Source organism: Triticum dicoccoides, chromosome 3B, assembly GCF_002162155.2.
Source record: "Triticum dicoccoides isolate Atlit2015 ecotype Zavitan chromosome 3B, WEW_v2.0, whole genome shotgun sequence".
In the NCBI taxonomy this organism is placed as follows: Eukaryota; Viridiplantae; Streptophyta; class Magnoliopsida; order Poales; family Poaceae; genus Triticum; species Triticum dicoccoides.
In genome coordinates this window covers 16,294,880-16,308,123 of record NC_041385.1, presented here as the reverse complement: position 1 = coordinate 16,308,123, position 13,244 = coordinate 16,294,880, and the positions used below count along the sequence as shown (strand labels likewise).

The 13,244-nt window shown below is 45.6% G+C and overlaps 1 pseudogene; it reads right to left on the bottom strand.

The window, feature by feature from the left end:
* Positions 1-276: 276 nt before the first annotated feature.
* On the bottom strand, positions 277-11,046 carry LOC119279097 (annotated as a pseudogene).
* Between the last annotated feature and the right edge of the window lie 2,198 nt (positions 11,047-13,244).

The following is a 13,244-nucleotide window of genomic DNA, read 5'->3' as shown; positions in this document are numbered from 1 at the left end:
ACTAAAATATAGCTTCGGGCTTCATGTACCAAACACACTTTTTTTCACAAATTTAAGTGTAGTTCCTTTCACAAATTTCAATCTGAAAGTTTTCTCAAGTCCCAAATAGCAGCAGACATGTACCTTTTCCAAGTACATCAAAATGTGCATGACAAACAAAACAAGTTCAAAGTCTTTCTGAGGTTTTAAGTAGAAGCAGTGTGTCAGACATTATATCGCAGAAATGCACATGAACATCAAAAGTATTGCAGTCAACAGCCAGCCACAAGTTGCAATTTAGATGGATTTGGTGCAATGGGAATATTAATTCTGAGATACATGGGGCAAAATGTGAGCTCCAGCCACACTACAAATGCAACAATGGTGGTTCCATAAACATGCATGAGACAATCTAGAGCAACAACCGTTTGAAAGTTTCATGGGCATCATATTCAGTCAACTGCCTTAGTTCAGAGAGTCGGTAGAGGGGGTCTTCGCAGATTCTGCATTGTCAGGAGAGGCAATTAATTCTTCTAGTGTGCGGAACCTCATGTGATCGGCTGCCAGTTCTTCCATGGGCCCCTTGCGACATTCACGCTTTAGTTGAAACCTAGGACTTGTCCTAGGAGTGCCAGTATGGTAATCCTTCCTAGCATGTTTCACCTTCCCCCTCACCAGCTCTGCATTAGAGGTCAGAGCCTCAGCTGGCAGCTCTTCCACAGACCCGTTACGACATCCACGCTTTGTTTCAAACCTAGGACTTGTCCGAGGAGTGCCGGTATGGCAGTTCTTCCTAGAATGTTTCTTTCCCCTCTCACGACCTCAGCATCACCACCTTCAGAGGTCAGAACCTCGGCTGGCATTTGTTCCACAGACCCGTTATGACATTCACGCTTCGGTTCAAACCTAGGACTTGTCCGAGGAGTGCCGGTATGGTAGTTCTTCTTAGGACGTTTCACCTTCCCTCTCACCAACTCCGCATCGCCACCTTCAGAAATTAGTGCCTCGGCTGGCAGCTCTTCGACAGTCCCGTTACGACAATCAAGCTTCTGTTCAAACCTAGGACTTGTCCTAGGAGTGCCAGCATGGTAGTTCTTCCTAGGATGTTTGAGCTTCCCTCTCACCAGCTCTTCATTGCCACCTTCAGAGGTCAGAGCCTCGGCTGGCAGCTCTTCCACAGGCCTATTATGACATTCAAGCTTCGGTACAAACCTAGGACTTATCCTGGGAGTGCTGGTATGGTAGTTCATCCGAGGATGCTTGACCTTCCCTCTCAATAGCTTTGCGTTGCCACCTTCAGAGGTCAGAACCTCGGCTGGCAGCTCTTCCACAGACCCGTTATGACATTCGCACTTCGGTTCAAACCTTGGACTTGTCCTAGGAGTGCCAGCAGGGTAGTTCTCCCTCGGATGTTTGAGCTTCCCTCTCACCAGCTCTGCGTCGCCACCTTCAGAGGTCAGTGCCTTTGCTGGCAGCTCGTCCAGAGGCCCGTTCAAACCTAGGACTTGTCCTGGGAGTACCGGTGTGGTAGTTCTTCCTGGGACGCTTCACCTTCCCTCTTACCAGCTTTGCATCGCCACCTTCAGAGGTCGGAGCCTTCAGAACGGTAGAAGTCGGGCCTGCAGCAGGTCAATGTTAAATTTTTTTCTGGGAAGGGTGCTGTTAACTTCAAATAATAATAATTTGTTGCAATGTTTGCTTGATATGGACTGTTTGCAAGATAAACACACAACTATACTGAGAAAGGGATAGAGGAATATACTGGGGAATGTCGCTGATGTGGGAGAGCGAGGACAGTTGTGTGATTCAGCCATATCAAGAGGTGCTTTTTCAGTAACCAAAGACGATGCTGTAGCCTCCAAAGCATTTCCGGAGTGTGCAACTTCTTGCCTTCCTTCAGTAGTTGCAACAAGCACAGCCTGCACATCTTGGCTTCCTTCACTAGCTACAACAAACGCAGCCTGCACATCTTGGCTTCCTTCAAGAGCTGCAACAAGCACAGCTTGCACATCTTGGCTTCCTTCACTAGCTGCAACAAGAGGTTCTTTTTCCGTAACCAAGGACGATGTGGTGACTTCCAAAGCATATCCGCAATCAGCAGCCTCTTGTCTTCCTTCACTAGCTGCAGCAAACAGAGCTTGCACATCTTGCCTTCCTTCACTAGTTGCAACAAACGCAGCCTGCACATCTTGGATTCCTACACCAGCTATGACATGCATAGTCTGCCTATCAAGCGACGCCGCCCGGTGCTTAGTTGCAATATGATCCTCCTGAACAATCTCGTCATCGCTGCTGCTCAAGTCAATAATATCATGATCACTCAGATCTATGAAATCTATTACAGTCATTTTGTGGCCTGAAATAGTAAAATTGCGTGAGCAATGATTAATGAAGAATGGTGCAGGAATAAAAACAAGCTGAAGCTATATCCATCCATCAGACATTTCACCCCTAAGGGAAAAGAAACAAGTAGCAAGGACAATAAAATAACCAAAGTCACCTACCCTTTTTAAGAATCGAGATATTTGAACATTTATGTAGCTATTATAACATGACTGGCTCTTTAACTTGGAGCTCCGGCCATGAACTCTCTTTTTTAGTACATGTGGTAAAAGAAACAATGAATGTACTATCGAAGACAAATGCAGTAAGATTATTTTCATATAACCTGTCATAAATATTTTAATGTGCAAATTCAAAGAACTCTGATTCCAGAGCTCTAGCGGTTGCTTTGATTCCTACATATCCATTCAGTATATCTTGATTGAAAATGAAGTTATCATTTCCTTCTGTACATTGCTAAATGAATAGATTTCACAAGAGGTTGAGAAGCTCGAGTAGTAGTAAGAATTAGAGTTCTTCCTCAATTATGGAATTTTTCACATAGCTCGGGTCAATTAGCATCTCCATGTGTTGAGTTAAAAGTAACAGCGACATTCCTAAAAATCGAACAAAAATGGCTTTACCAGATCGATCCAAGTGTGACCAAACTGTCGCTTTCTTGATCGTATCCACTAGAATGAGGCTATTTGTGAATCTTGAGACCTGAATTTGATATAACCTTTAGCAAGAGCTGGAGCTGTTGTAAATAGTACAAGCGCTTGAAGTTGTAATGAATGTTAACGCAAAAAACTCATTGTAATGCAAAATAATAAGAAGAGAGAAAAAAATAACATTGAATCCTACAGAAAAAGATCATTGGATGATATTATCTAGGTTCACAGTTTTGAGACATAGGAAAGGATAATGTTTGTATAAGTAATCATTAACAAGAATAATGGGTCGAAAATTTTCAAACAACATTTGTTTCACCAGCAATAAATAATGAAAGGCATGTAAGGCAAGACCAGACTACCTTCAGCTCAAATTTTATCCTTGCAATAACTTGAAGGCCAAGGTTCTTACCTTTCACCCCATTGACTAGTACAATTGCAGCAGCACCAACTGTACAGTGCTGGAAGATAAGAAAGGCACTGCAGTTACACTTTAATGTAACATCGCTTCGTGTAATTCATCTTAACCATGCAAAAAAGAAAATTGAGCTCTGAAATAATCTAGCTCTTCAGTACTCTCTTAAGATGACACAGAACAGACCGTTGATTTTTACTACTGAAAATCTACAACATTGTTTGGCTGAAGGTGGTCTGGTCATGTAAAAATAAAGCTACAATACCAAGCAGGATCATAAATCTGAATGAAATTGTTATGTTAACAAATACTGAATAGCGGCACTTCAATCTCATAGCTCAATTCTACTAGCTGGATGTTTTTATTCAGGGTTATGGTACCATACTGGAATATTGCTGTTTAAACTATTTAGCAAAGTTACCATCTAAGTAAATATCCATAAAGAAGTAAAACAAATAACAAGGGTACGAAAATTGCAAACCTTATAGTAGATAGAAGAACTGCCAGCTGTTACGGGCCAATTCTTCTTAAACGCTGGCCCCAAGTTTCCTCAGCTTCATTGGATCAAACTGTGCGGATGGTTCTGTATTTGCGTTTTCTTGATGTGTTATTCTTCTGTGTACCACAAAATTATATTGAATCTGTAAGTCAAAACCAGACCATGTTGGTCTATCAATAAAAATGGAACCAAGTGCAGATGACAAAGAAGAAATTCAACACATTCCACAATATTAGTAGTAATCCGTAAGTTCAACACTACTATAAGCTGACTACTGGATTTTCAACTTATCCCACTTTCAGAATTGAGATACTGAGGCACTCGAGCCGCTCGTGCGGGCCGCTCCGGAGGCACCCTAGCCCGCGAGCGCCCCCTCCTCAAGCTCCCCTGGCCGTCAAAGGCGGAGGGCGAAGTCTGGCGCACCCCGACGGGCCTCCCACGCGCGGGGGAGTGGCGTCAACTAGGCGGCGCGGTGGTCTCTCTGGCGATGAGGTGGGTGGCGTGGCAGGCGACGAGGTGCGCATGTGGAGGCGGAGCACGGCCGCGGGCTTGTGGAGGAGGTGTTGGTGCGCGACGGCCCTCCCAGTCATAGAGGCGGCGGATCTCGGAGGGGACGGCGCACCCGGTCATGGAGGCACCATATCTCGGCCAGGCGGGCTGCGCTAGCGGCGGTCGGGAGCTGCTGCGGTGGACGGGGTGCGTTGTGCCTCATGGTGAAGCCGGTGTAGGGGCTGCTACTGGCGAGTGGAAGGAGGAGGAGATGGAGTGGTGTGAGATTTGAGATTGAGCTCGGAACAACAGCTCTCGGCAGGGAGCTCCATCCGACGGCGTTGGTTTTCCTCTATTTGTGGGTTCCAGGCGTCGAGGGTTGCTCTCTATGCGTGGCTGTCCGGCAGGAGTGGCGCGTTCAGCCATTGCTTGAGGCGCCGGCGGCCCCTGGCCGTGTTGGTTTTGGGTTGGGAAGGTGGTCTGGAGTTGCTTTCCCCGGCCGTGCGGGAGGTGGGTGATGGTCTGAGTGCCCTCGGCCGTGCTGGGCGTCGGTGTTCTGCGATGGTACATCCATGATGGCTAGGTGCTGCGGCGGCGGCGGTGTGATCCTTTACAGATGAGTGGCCCAATTCGTTGCGAGGGATGGGAGGTGGGCGGCATTATGGATGAAAATCCTACACGTCTTTGGTCCGTGCTTGCGACGACGACGCATGTGGGTATCGTTCACCTCCTTGGAGGCGTTGCTACGGTGTGTCGCCATCTTTCCCCTCTTGTTTGGATTGTCGTTTCCGGGCAAAAGCCTAGGTCTTGGACCGGCGATGGCGGCGTTGTTGCGTCGTTTCTCCGTTGGGGGCATCGGGTGTAGAGACATGGCTTGGTGATTCTGTAATGTGGTCCTCCGGTGCATGTCATTGGTCCGACTGGAGGTTCTGGGCGCCATTGCCAGTGAGCTCAAGACGGTGGCTTTCTTGGGACCAGCCGAGTCCCGCCAACTACTCGTCATCTCCTCTTCGGCATTCAAGGGTGGTTGGTGCGTCGACTAGGGTAGTCCATTGAAGTTGTTGCTCTTTGAGATGATCGGTGTTGGTCGCGACGCGGCTATGTTGCTCTGGTTAGGGCAGGTGTCTTTGTGTTGTGTATGTAATATGTGCGGAGGCTTTTCTTCGGATTAGCTTGGGTGTGGTGTTTGTCTACACTTGTTGTTCGCAACGAGTTGTAACTTCTTATAATTGTCTTCTGCCTTCTATGAAAATATGGTACGCCTTTGGCATACTCTCAAAAAAAACATCCATAAGTCCGGATTTGACCATGTTAGATAAAATGTTATTTTGACAATTTATACTTGTTTACCATGACAAGTTTAGTTGGTAAACATAGACAATCTACTTTAAGTTCATTTTTGGCCAGAAAATTGTCATGCTTTCCACCTAAAGTTTTCATCCTCGCGTCAACTAAAATTGTCATAAAAAAGGTTCGATCTTCCATGATCAAATCCCAAACATTCAGTATTTATCATTTCTAAAAAAAACTCCTTTCACTTTGTGATTGAAAAAAAAACTCAGTATTGCCTTGATCCCCACTCCTGCCACCTCCTATATCGCCCCCGCTGGCGGCCAGGAGAAAAGAACCCACTAAACGTTTACTATGTTTAAAGTATCTATCTACAACTAAGATAAAATGATAAAGTTAATAGTTAGGTACTACTATATATTGCTCCCTTCGAAAAGAAATATAATTGCGTTTATCTCACTGCTCTTATATTTCTTTACAGAGGGAGTAGTTTGTAAAAATAAAAGAGAGAAACTTTTATGGTTGTGAAGGTAGCGGTGGAATTTTCCCTAGGCAATCGGTGACATAGCAAACCCAGTACACAAACTTCTTAGAATTGTTATGCGGCAGAAGCATGTACTTACATGCTGCAAAATAATGGCCTCACATGTACTTAAAATTGTTTTCCTAGCAAGTATCCACAAATACTGAGATTTATTCAGGTAAAACGTTAATCATGGCCATAACTTCCTCTAGGGTTCCTTTCGAAACGCCTATGTTATAATTCCTAAACTCAAGAAACGACTTTTTTCACTCCGGCCTACCATACTAAACTTATCATAACACATTGCTTACTCTAAAGGGTGATTCAATATAGTGTGCACCTCTATATTAACACCCTAGTACAACACAATAACAATTCATACAATGCATACTAAGCATCCTAGAACACCGGTATAATAGGACAAAAGAAAACTACTCAGACATGAAAACAAGAAACAAATCATAGGCAAATTATTCATTAATCAAACACCATGTCTTAGTAGCAGATTACATGTTATTTTTTACAATGGTGAACCGTTTGGTCCAAGGAAGATGGTGGTGGAAATGGTGGAGTCCCTAGGCAGACTTACCACAACTGCTGAAAGGGAGAGGGAAGGCCCCCTTTCTCTTTGTTGGTGATGAATTTTCTACTCTATAGATGGAGGTTATGGTGCTACAATTTTGGCACCAAAGAGTGCCCCCCGGGTGAAAAGTTAGGGTTTCCCAACAATATATAGGTCAAGTCTTCCAATCTCGGCCATCCAACCCATAAGGCTTTGATCCAAGGGCCCTTGGACATGTTTAGACCCCTCCAAAGCCTTTCTTGCCCATAGGATCAAACCACGTTCGAATCCATCAAGTTTGGAAGGATTTAGTGTCAATCTTGTCGCTTTGTTTGGAATTAGCAGTTTTTGTAAATATTGGATTGGGCCCACACACTGTATACAAACTTAGAATTGGGAGATTCCGAGTGCTAAAGTTTTTCTATGATGTGGAGTATAAATTTCATGTATTGATTTTCTTCATTTGACTCAATCTTAAGGGATCCAAGTGATGATCTTTAAGAATTAGACTTGCATGGACAGATATGTAGCAACTCCAAATTTTACCGGACCTTGAAGTTTTTTCGTAGTTCATTGATTTTTCATGAAGTTCCTACACACATAAGGGAAAACAAGTAATTGTGCTTCTCTTGCAATTATTAGTAGGCTAGTCCAAACAAATATCAAAGTTTGCATAAAAAAATAAGATAGTGGCATGAAACATACAAAAAATATAGATACGTCGGAGACTTATCAAGGGCGAGATGTGGCAAGATGCTCACGGAGACTGCTGCCAAAAGCCGTGCTCTGACTGAGGCCGAAGTAGTCGATGGCGGCGCCTACAGGCACCTGCCCTTGTTGCATTGATGTTGCAGCCCTCCCCTTCTTTTCCGAACATGCTTTGGTGGAAACCCTAGATCCTGTCTCCCTTGAACTCAAATAATATGTTAGTATGCATCCACGCTGCTTGAGCACTTTTTGCATAACCGAGGATATTATTATGCTTGTACAAGATTATCACGGCTTATGGTCAAGGCCAGAGCTTCAAGTAAGTAGCGCTAATAACTGATTATGTTCAACCTTCATATAGCTCCAGCCGCCATGTACCAAATCACATACTCCGCAGAAATTTTACGTTACTGTCGCTCTCACAAATTTCAACCTATTGCTGGTTTAGTTGCATCTCAGCTTGCAACCAGGACGAGAAGAACAAAAATGTACTCCCTCTGTCCTATAATATAAGAAAGTTTTTTAAGCTAACATAGCTTAAAAACGTTCTTATATTATGGGATGGAGGGAGTAGTTTTCTTAACTGACAATTAAATAACACTAGTTGTGTGACTTTTGCATGTACATCAACATAACACCTTAGAAAATGTGCATGTCAAAACAAGTTAAAAATCTCTTGGAGATATTTAACTGGAAGTTCAGCAGCAGCTTGTCGAACAAAAAGGGACATAAACTGATCTGCAATTCTTCAGGGCGAAAATGGACTCATCCACTAAAACTTTTATTCATTCCCATGTTTCCGTGGGCAGCAAGTTTTCAACTACATTTTTAACTTTAGCTTCTCCTAATTGATCCATCTCAGCGAAACTAATAAGCTAGCTAGCTACGGCTAGGCTAGGCTACTTCTACTCCTCGATCGTCCAGGCTGCTGCTACTGCTCCAGCAGCTTGTTCATCGTGGGGGTCTTCATATGCCACGCGTCCAGGTTGGTGACCTTGATGTCCGACTCGCCATTGTTGAAGACGAAGAGGTGCGCGTCTTCCCCGATGGCCTTCCTCGGGTAAATCCTCGCCAGGATGCACGTCTTCCGGCCAGCCCCGAAGCTCTCCACCACAGAATGGTCAATCTGAAGTCAAGTTCGTGACATGGCTTAGACCCCTCTTTCAACGGTGACATAGATATTAATTACAGCATACTTTGATGGTTGTCTTGTGGTTAGTTACGTACCAATGTCCTGAGTGCGATCTTCTTGGTCTTAGCTATGTCGATGTTGACAAAGCCCGCAAAGGTCGGCCTGTAGATCTGTGACTCGTACGACGACCTGTTTGATAGCGATCATTTGGAATTACTATTGGATCAGGATGCATGGATAGTCCAACATTTCAACATTGTTGGGTCTTATATGTAATAATGTGACTTGAGTGAGTTATATCTTATATGTTACCTTGTTGGGTCATTACACATGAGGACGACGTAATTGGGATCGTTGGTCTTGAACACCCTGAAGAAGACGGCTGTCCTCTCCTTGATGTCGTCGGAGGCTAGCAGCCAGAGCCCGAATGGCCCAACACCACCTTTGACGTGCGAGTTGAACTTATTGCATAGCACTTGTGCGTCGGTTCACCACGCCAGGTCGAACTTGTCCGCCTTGTCCAGGTTCTTGATCGTGAACGCTGCCTCAACATCCGATTGCACGGATTTGAAGCCGGTGACCTCAAAGTACTCGCCTCCCTTGACGGCCTTGTTGCTCACATTGACATGCCATGAGCGCAGCGACTTGACCTCCTCCACTGGATCAGCTGCCTCCCGCTTCGCGACAAGAAGATCTTCCTTGGTATCGCCTAAGAAAATTAGCAACAACGATACATCTCGATCACAGGCTCTAAGCACGTACGGTGGAAAATATACTAGCAAAAATAATTTTGTTCATGTGCAAGCGTAGCTAGTGACCTGGATGCCGGCCCAGCTCTTGTGGCGGTCGTCGGTAACGGTGTCAGACTCATTGGCCCAGCCCCAGAGCACTCGGCGTTCTTGGCCGGGTCGAAGGACTTGGAGGCGTAGAAGTCACCATAGTCATAGCGGAGGCCATAGTCATTATCCTGGAAGACAGGGTCAGGGGTGTACCTATCCTTGTCGTGGTCATAGGTGCCGACGGTGTAGTAATCGTATCATGTCAGTTCTAGACTCACCTTGAGCACGTACTTGACCTCCTCGGCCACAACTCGGTCGTGCAACTCCGTGGTGTCCACACCACTCGGGTGGTGATGGTTGCCTCCGGCCACCGCCACGGGGTAGAAGTCAGGGCATTCCCACATTCCGGTCATCCCGGCGTGCAAGGAGTGGTGCGCCTTGACCCACTTCTTGAAGTCTCGGCTCCGGTATAACACCACAATTCAACTCATGTTTTCCTTGCTGCCCACCACCAACCTCCAGTGTCTGCACATATACCAGGTACAATGTATTTTCTTTACATATAATCATAGCACAATATAGTTTCGAAAGGAGGGGGGGGGGGGCACCGCCCCCCTCCCCCAAGCTCTGAGCTAACTTGTGAAGAAAATTTATTCGGAGAACCAAGATGGGAATTTATTAGTGGCGTGGCCAAAAATAAAATGTACGTGCCCGTCGGGCCCGTACCAAGCAGTGGTTGGGTCCCGGAAAGCACTCGCGTTGATGCCGTGGTCGGGGGTGATGATGGGGTTGTACTCGGGCTTGACCCACTCGCGGAGGAAGGGATCGGAGATGTTGGCCGGGTACGAGATGTTGGCAACATGGTGGCGGAGCCTGACCAGCAGCCGTTGACATCGTAGGGCCTGGTGGGGTAGATCGCGGGCTCCAGGGCCACCAGCGGATGAGGTCGGTGCAGACGGAGTGCACCCAGTTTTTTTTTTTTTTTGAGAAATGAGTGCGCCCAGATGATGTTACCCCACACGGCGCCTTTGGGGTTGTACTGGTAGAAGAGGTGGTACAGGCCCTTGTAGTACATTAGCCCTGCATGACTGCATCCATCCACATGTACGTACATTTAGATATTAGGTGTACAGTGTCATGCAAACATTTTGAACGAATCTTCATGTAGATCTCACAAATATAACATCGACCGAGACTTGGTTAAGTCTTAGTCAATTAAGGTTTAGCAATCCCGTGCAAATAAATATCCGCACTACACGTACGTACCATTGGGATCTGATTGGTTGTTGCGTCGTCATGGGAAGTAGGTCAATGCCATGCAGACAAATAAATGAGACGAGGAATGAGCAATCGACGGTTGAAGAAGAAGATGATCCACAAGCATGCTGCGGTAGATAGATGGAATCCGTTTCAAAATAGATGACCCAATTTTGTATTAAGTTAGTACAACTTTATACTAACTTAGTATAAAGTTGGGTCATCTATTTTGGAAGGGCGGGATAAGTACGTACCATTGATCCGGTGCTTGGGGGGTTGGAAATGGTAGCCGGTGCGCAGCTCCGTGGCAACCTCCTTGGCCTCCAGCGACTGGAGCTCCGGGTAGACGACGTGCGACGCCTGCACCACCGCCCAGCACAGCAGCGACACGATCGCTAGCACGGCCGCCGCCGTCCCCATTTCCTCTCCTCTCAGCCTCTCAGGAATACACCCTACGTATTCTACGTACCAGACTAGCTAGCTGGCTCGAAGGAGATGGAGGAGATGAGTGAGCAATGCGGTGTGTGTATGCACGGGTATTTATACTCGGGTTTGGATAACCAGTCCACATGGGATGGACTGAGGAGGCACTGAGGTCCTAGGATGGATTCCACGTGGTGGCCGTGCTGTATGTATTGACAGTCAAAGCTTTGGATAAGAACGCACGCATGGAATGGAGCGAGATCCTAGCTAGTATTCCACCGGGTCAGGGTGGACCGCCCGCGCGCATGGATTGGATAGGCCACAGGGCTCTCCTCTCCTAGCCAGATGAACCAGCCGGCCAGCGGTACGATTTGACCGTACGTGCTGCTGCTTTGGACACGGCTACCGCGGAGCCGCCGTAGGTGGATATATCATATATAGGTACACGATGTTTCATGGGTTAACTAACTCCGCACGTGCCCCTCCGGCCGTTTCATAAATTTCGTGCGTGTAGCAGTACTAACTTAGAACTTGCTTGATTTGTAAAACGCCATCAAACTATCCTAATTACGTGCTTGACCTGTGTTGTTGAAGATGCGTGTGCTTCATTGATTCAGTTTTGAGGAAAAAACAAAGAACTCGAATTAATACAAGTGCTAGCCTAGCATGAATTAATAATGTCGGATTTGGAGGGCCTTCTTTGACTTACATGAATTTTATCAGCACTAGGTAAATGCCCGTGCGTTGCAACGGGGCATAATATTTTCATCCACTGCCTTCATGTTCCCGCCTACCTAATTCAAACTTATCAACTTTGTCAATGGCGCACCCGGTTCACAATCCCCCTCCCTCCACCCCATTCCAAACACACACAATATTTTCCTTGATATTCGTTTCTTATATCCGGCTTCTATCATTGGGCATCCAATCTAATCACGTCCCCATATTACCGAAGGATCATATGCATTATACTTGGAGGAAAATAATGACATGGAATCTGATCAAAGCAGTATTACAAACCAAGTTCCAATAGCTTTAAGTTAACTGCATAATTGATCTTTTTTCATTATCCATTCTTTAATCATGTCAGAATAATTAATTTGATCTTACATTTTTTGAACAAGGTACAGACGCCGACGCTCATACATACGCACATACGCTCACCCCTATGAACACACGTATGCACACCCTTCCTCCCACTAAACACGCATCGCCGAACGGCCTGAAATAAAACCAGGAAATAACGAGTACCAGTGTCAAGTCTAGGACTTGAACCTGGTGGACTGAAAATACCATTGTCCTCCTAACCATCCAACCACAAGTTGGTTCGCATTTGACCTAACTTTGTTTAGTAATCTCTATTATTTTTAAGAGAACAAAAATATTTGTACACTATGATGACATGCTTCAAGAAAGATTTAAGAGATATTACCAAAATCATGTAATGAATGTAGATTCTCTATGGGGATCAAAAAGTAGGAACATAGAAAGTATGACAGTCGGAAAAGTTATATATGACCCCGCAAAAAAAAGTTATACATGGTGTTAACATAAGCATTAGTCGTCTATTACTCCCATTATGGCGGCAGCCACAGAATCCAATGTTTGTGAGGATGGCACAATATTTTCAAGTTTCTTACCGGTGAAGATCTTGGATTGACCTTTCTTCTCAGTTTTACATGTTACTTGCACATGTGCTGGATATAATCTACTGGGAAGAAAACACAAAAGCCACGTCCGTGCACTTTGATGGTTATCCAAAAATACAATGGTAGTCTCCAATTGCATCGGTGTTCTCATCACTCAACATATCGAAGCACTACAAGAAATAGCAAAAACAACATCCATGCAGCATACTATATCTCATCTCGTCTCTCTCTGGCATCAATCTCTTCCACTTCCTAAACTATCTTATCTGTGAGTAGCATCAAGCAAATAAGCATAGAAAATATATATCATCTCATCTCTCACTCTGGTCTCTCTCTCACTCCCTGCTAGCAGTAATAGTTGGACGCACAACAACACGTCAGTATAGCCAAAAGAATCTCTCTCTCATTTCTCACCGGTCTCCCTATAGGTCTCCAGCGCCGCGGCCCTCTTGGCCCCCTACAACATTGTGCTCTCCTGCCCCAGCGGCGGCCGGTCTCCCCTGCCGTTCCCTACTCCAACACCGCCCACTATCCATGTTCCCTGCC